We start from the raw sequence: 6,989 nt of genomic DNA on the forward strand, positions 1-6,989 counted from the left end.
ATTTTTTTGACTAATCTTTTGGTTTGTTGGATTTCACCCTTGAGTAGGTCTTTTTAGAAAGGCCCAAAATGTCAGATTCCCTCTAAGTTTTTGTGTTTTGTTGCTTTTCTTTTTCCCTTTAATCTTCTGCATTTATCACCTTCTTAGTTTGTTCCAAATTGTATAAATTTATTAAATCTATTTTTTTCCCAGCTACCTTCATCCTAGAGTCCTCTAAAGTCCAACTTCACTCTGAATTGATTGGGTTCCAGTTTTGCTGAACAGTCATAACACTGAGACTTAAATACATTACTTTCCTGAGTTAATTTACTATTTCTTGAATTCCTATTTCTCAGTTTTTGTTTTGTTCTTTGTGTGTGAGAGAGCTTTTTCTCTCATCATTAGAATTTATCTTCTGGTAATTTATTAGGATGGAACATATGACAAGTACACTTTCTGAGTCCCTTCATGCCAGAAAATGTCTCCATTCTCTCCTTGCTTTTCATTGACATTTGGATTTTGATTAACATTTTGGATGGATATGAAATTGTAAATTGAAACTGATTTTCCCTCATTTATTTGAAGGCATTGTTCCATAGTCTTATAGCAAAATTTTTTGCTGATGAAAAATCTGACACTAGTCTCATTCCTTTATAATTGACCTGTTTTCACTGGAACCTTTTAGGATCTTCCCTTTATCCTTGATGTTCTGAAATTTCACAATGACATGTTGAGACACGGACCTTTTTTCATCAATTTTGAGAGGCACTTGGGATACCATTTCAATTGGGAAATTCCTTTCCTTTATCTCTGGAAAAAATATCTTGTATTCATTTTTGATGATGTCCTCTCCATTTTCTCTATTATCTCTTTCTGGAACTCACCTTTTCAGAATATTGGGCCGCTTGTATAAAGCTTATTTCTCTTACCTTTTCCCTCATATTTCCCATCTCCATCTTTTTGTTCTGTTTTTCTGGGAGATTTGCTTAACTTTATCTTCATAACTTCATTCTGAATATTTTATTTTGGCAACCCCTATCGTTAATTTCCAAGAGCCCTTTTTGGTTTTCTGATTGTTTCTTTTTCATAGCTTCCTGCTGTTGTTTTATGGATGCAATATCTTCTCTTAAATCTCTGTTGATGGTAATAAGCATTATTGCTTAAAGTAGTCATCTATACTCTGAATTATCCGTTTTCTTTGAGGTCTATTTTTCTGTTTATCTTACTATCACCATATTGCAAATTTTCCTAAAATTTCTAGTGATCCTTGGTTGCATATTTATATTTAAGAATGACATGTTAAAAAAATAAACATTTGGGAATGCCATCTGAGGGATCAGGGCCTATTGCCAGGAAGACTGCTCTCTGAGGTGGGTTGGTTGTTTTGTTGCAGGATGTACAAATGTCAGAATGCCAAGACCTTTGCTATAGGGCCACTGGATTTCTCCAAAAAACAAGCTGAAGATCCCTTTTCTAGGGAATAGATGCCCAGCTTTCTGAAATTCTGTGCATAGGGGGTTGAGGTTTGCCTTTCAATTAATGCCCGTCTTAATTAAACCAGGTACATGTGGGTCCCAAGACTCTCTGAGGCCTTTGACCACATTCACAAGTATTTCAGACTGTGTCTTCCTCTGCCCTGCTTCATTGTCCCTTCACCTCCTTCCCACCTCACCTCATCCCATCACTCTTCTTTTTCTAGACATTTATTAATGTCGGGCCAATGGATGGCCTATCTTAATGTCTCATAATGAGTTTATTGCCTCTATATTCTTTCATTGTCAATTAAGTGGGGTTCCAGGAGGGAGAATGGATATATTCATGTGGTCAGTCTCCACATGGAATGGAACTTTCCATTTTTTTCCTTAATGCTTTGCATTCTGGCTCTACTGAAGAAATTCTACTTAAACTTCTTTCTTGAAAATATTTCAAACAGATGTATTTTTCACTCCCTCCTTCCTCATAAATCATGTTTGCCTTGCACTCTAACTAATGTTGAACTTATTGCCCAGAGAAAAGGTCGGTAGACTCTTCAACAAAGCAGTCCACAAGATGGGGGAGACGATAAGAAGTTCTCACAAGACGTGAAATAGAAGTAGAGCATTCTTGGCAGGGGGGAAAAAGACCCTAAGAAAATGAAGGAGGTGCCAGGCTAAAGTACAAGATGGTCGTGCTAAAAGGCTAGTTGAAGCCAGGCACAGTAGCATGCACCTATAGTCCCAGCTACTGCAGATGCTGAAGTGGGAGGATCACTTGAGACCAGGAGTTTGAGGCCAGTCTGGGCAACATAGCAAGACCCCATCTCTTAAAAAAAAAAAGGCCAGTTAAATCCTCAACAGCTGTTGAAGACAGGGGAATATTTTGATTCATTTTCCATCTGGGACTCTTGGAGATCATCTTTGCAGGGGACCTCTGTGTCAGCATGGAGTGGTCACAACACATGAAAAATGGTGGTATGGCTCATTTAGGGCTTTCGATATCGCATGGCTCCCATGTTATATGGAAGGGATACAGGTGTTTCCACGGTAGAGACCTACAATGAGAGCCCTGGGTACATTTTTATAGAGTTTGCAAAAAATATCTATGTATATAGCCCGTTAAATATAGAGGGAAAAGTGCTTTTTCCTACTTTCACACACCATTTAACACAATACTTTTTTTTTTTTTTTTTTGAGACAGGTTCTCACGCTGTTGCCCGGATTAGAGTGCAGTGGCATCATCATAGCTCACTACAATCTCGAACTCCTGGGGTCAAGCAATCCTCCTGTTTCAGCCTCCCAAGTAGCTGGACCTACAAGTGTAAGCCACTGTGCCCAGCTAATTTTTTTTTATTTTTTATAAAGATGAGGTCTCACTATGTTGCTCAGGCTAGTCAAACTCCTGGCCTCAAGTGATCCTCCTGCCTTGGCCTCCCAAAGTGCTAGGATTACAGGCATGAGCCATTGCACCTGACCAACCCAATACTTCTGACACCTGAAATGTGGGGGCATTTCCCCACACACCAAGCAATCAGTTCCACAGCAGACACAAGCGAGGTGTCCTCTAATTCAATTCAATTCTGACACTATCCACCAGGTGGGATCCCACAGGTTGAGGGCTCAGTCCCACAAGAATTACACCTCCCACCTTCACATGCCAGTTGCAAGCCCCAGGTTGTGACCTGTGTTTTTGACTGACCGGCTCTAAATCAGGGTGCTCACAACTTCCTTCTTGGGTTTGATAAACTTCCTAGAGCAGCATATAGATCTCAGGGAAACACTTTACTTACATTTACCAGTTTATTAATAAAGGATAATGAAGGATACAGATATGGTATCAGGTCAGGTATGAGAGAAGGGGCGTGTGCCACTCTCCAGGAGCCTCTGCGTGTTCAGCTATCTGAAAACGCTCCCAACCCAGTCCTCATGGGTTTTTATGAAAGCTTCATTACAGAGCCAGGATTGATAACATCATTGTTCATCGGTGATCAAATTAAACTTCAGCTCCTCTTCCTCCCAGGAGCTTGGGGGGTAGGGTCAGCCCCACCCCTTCAATCATGCCTTGGTCTTTTCTCTGGTGACCCCCTATCCTGAAGCTGCCTAGAGGCCTCCAGCCACCAGTCATCTCATTAGCATACAAAAGGCATTCTTCTAGAGATTCCATGGGATTTAGGAGCTGTAACAGATATAAAGACTAAATATATATTTCACAATATCACAGCACTAAGTAAAATTGATAATTGCAAAGAATAGTTAAAAATAAAGTTCAAGGTGGCTGAAGAAAAAGTCCAATTTTGGAAAGAAAAGTTTCTGGGGCCAGAGAAGCCAAGATACTGAAAGACCCAGAAAGATTAGACAACTGAAGTCAAAGACCAGAGCAGCCAAGAATAAAAAACTCATTTTGGCTACCTGCCAGAGTTTTGTAACTGAGTCCAAGCTTGTACCACTTGCTGCAGGACAGCCGATAAGTTGAGAGACAAGGTGTTAGGGCAAGGAAAGTAACTTTTATTCAGAGAGCCAGCAAACCAAGAAGATGGCAGAATGTTCTAAAGCAGTAGTCTCCAACCTTTTTGGCACCAGGGACTGGTTTCATGGAAGATAATTTTTCCATGGATGGGGGAGAGGGAGAAAAGGGAATGAGTTGGGGATGATTCCAGTGCATTACATTTATTGTGCAGTCAAACCTCTCTGCTAATGATAATCTGTGTTTGCAGCCGCCCACAGTGATGCTAGCATCACTGCTTCAGCTCCACCTCAGATCATTCATTAGGCATTAGATTCTCATAAAGAGCACGCAACCTAGATCCCTTGCATGCGCAGTTTACAATAGGGTTTGCACTCCTATGAGACTCTAATGGCGCCACTGATCTAACAAGAGCGAGAGCTTATGCAGAGATGCCAGTGATGGGGAACGGCTGTAAATATAGATGAAATTTTGCTCACTTGCTGCCACTCACCTACAGAGAGTAGCATGATGGTTATCAGCAGCTAGGAAGGGTATTGGGAAGGGGGGGATAAAGTGAGGGGATAAAGTTAATGGGTGCAAAAGTATACATAGATAGAATGAACAATATTTGATAGCACAACAGTGACTATAATCAACAATAAGTTAGGGTATACTTTAAAATAACTAAAAGAGTGGAATTGGAATGTTCCTAACACAAAGAAATATCAAATGCCCAAGGTGATAGATACCCCAATTACCCTTTGATTAATTCACATTGTATGCCTGTATCAAAATATCACATGTACCTTATAAAGATACACAACTATTATGTACCCAAAATAATTAAAAATAAAAACTTAAACCAAAACATAACCAAAAACCCCAATTTTTTTTTAAAGAAAGAAAATCACCAACGTGCCTATTATCCTACAAGGGTTAAGTGTTTTGATTTTTGCATATTTCCTTCTGCCTGTATGGCACAGAACTTTAGGGCTGAAAGACACTTTAGAAATCAAATGGTTCACTTTATTTTCAGATGAGAAAACAAAAATCTGGAGAGCTATGAGGTTATCCCAGGATCACATCTTATTACCTTCTCTAAAAGAAATTTTAATGCTAAATTACTAAAATAATAGTTGTTTAAGACACGAATAACTCCCTATTTGCTGATTTTATCCACTGAGAATGCAACTGCAAAGGAAAATAAATCTCTATTATGTAATACAATATTAGCATTCTCAAAGGCAATATCTGGAGAATTGTAACTGCAAAATCTGAATTCCTTTATAAAAATTCCAAGAAGTCCAGGAATTTCTAGAAAACAGATGTGAATTCAAAGCCTCTGGATTTAAAGATTTGGATTCAAAGTTCACATATTTGCTGTGCATTGCTATTGTTGATGCAGCCTGCAGATTGTTGATTCAGAAAGGCACCCTCGATAAAAAGGCAAATTATATGTATTAAAGAAAGCACTTAATTGAGGCTTTCTCTCTGCTGTAATTCAAAGAATTGAAATAGCATTGAAAATAGGAGTACTTTGTAGGGAACATGGATGGCTTTCAAAACAACTATGTTAGAAACAATCTGGACTCACATTAGTGGGATTCTTAATATGCTGTAGCAGAAAATGGCCCAACATGGAAATTGAAAACTCCAGTTCTGCTGCTAGTCTGCCACTAACCAGGAATGTAATCTGAGGCAAAACTCTTAGTTTTTCTAGTTTTGTTTCCATGTTGATAATATGAGGTTAGCCCAGGTGATCTCAAAATTCTTTTTCAATTATAGAATTCTATGATTCTTTCCTCTGTGTATGTGAAAGGTATCATATATTTCAGGCTCTAGGAAAACCCCAGGTGTGAAGAGATGGCTTTAACAAGGTACTAATATCCTTTTGTTCTCTTCTGAGGGGAACTCGGGGTGGGAACCTGGCACTTCTTTGGCTCCCTCCTCTCTTTTATCTCCCACCTTCATACTCTATCTGTAACAAATCCCAATTGTCTTTTCATTTCTGTCTCATCACCCTTTCTTCTCCATTCACACTACCAACACTTTAGTATTGTCCTTATTTCTGAACCAAGGAACACGTAACTACTTTTCTAATGTTCCTCTCGGAGTACAATCTGCTTCCATTGAGCTCCATTCTGCTTATTGTTAAGATTTACATACCCAAGGGAGTGATCCTGGATTTCTTGATTACTTTCACATATTCCATCTGTCAGCAAATCCTATTGGCTCTCTCTTTAAAATATGTCCAATATACAACCACTTATCATCTCCACCGCTATTACCCTGGTCCAAGCCAGCAATAGCTTCTGACTGATTCTCCAGCTTTGGTCCTTACCCCTATTTAGTGTAGTCTCATCACAGCATCCAAAGCGATTCTATCAAATCAAGTCAGATTATGTCACCCCCCTGCTCAAGGTGACTTTCCTTACAAGGACCTACAAAGCCCTGTGTGCCCTAACCAATGTCACCTCTCTAACTTCATTGCCCACTAGTCTCTCCCCCTCCTAAGAGTATATAAACCTTTTACTCTTCCTCCAATCTGCCAGGAACATGGCCACTTGCAGGGATTTTTGCGTTTGTTGTTCTTTTTGCCTGCAATACTCTTTAAGCAAATAGCGGCATGGCCAATTTCCTCACTTTACTATGTAACTCCAATGTTACCTTTTCATGTTTTGCTTATTTTTCTTCTTTTTTGTCTCTCTTTTCCATGACAGTAGGGATTTTTTGCTTATTGCTATATCACAAGCCCCTAGAACAGAGTGTAACATAACGGGTGCTCAATTATTATTTATTGGTTATTGACTGAATTGTGGGAGATCTGTACCAAGGGAACATAACATCACACGGAGATGGAGACAGACACTAGATAAAATGTCTCATTTGTTTGCTCACGGCAAAACAAAATTTGACCATTTTCTTAATCTAGTGTAGTAAAAAATGCTATGCCTTTTGTTAATTGCAACATGTTTTAGATCTCAGGGAAAGCAAATTCCATAATTAAAGGCTTAATTTGGTCACTAGGAGATGAATTCTATCATATTTTCCAAATGTTATCCTGTACATTTGGCAGCCCTGTTAAGTTA

This window comes from Propithecus coquereli, unplaced genomic scaffold (genome assembly GCF_000956105.1).
Source record: "Propithecus coquereli isolate 6110/MARCELLA unplaced genomic scaffold, Pcoq_1.0 Scaffold83, whole genome shotgun sequence".
NCBI lineage: Eukaryota > Metazoa > Chordata > Mammalia > Primates > Indriidae > Propithecus > Propithecus coquereli.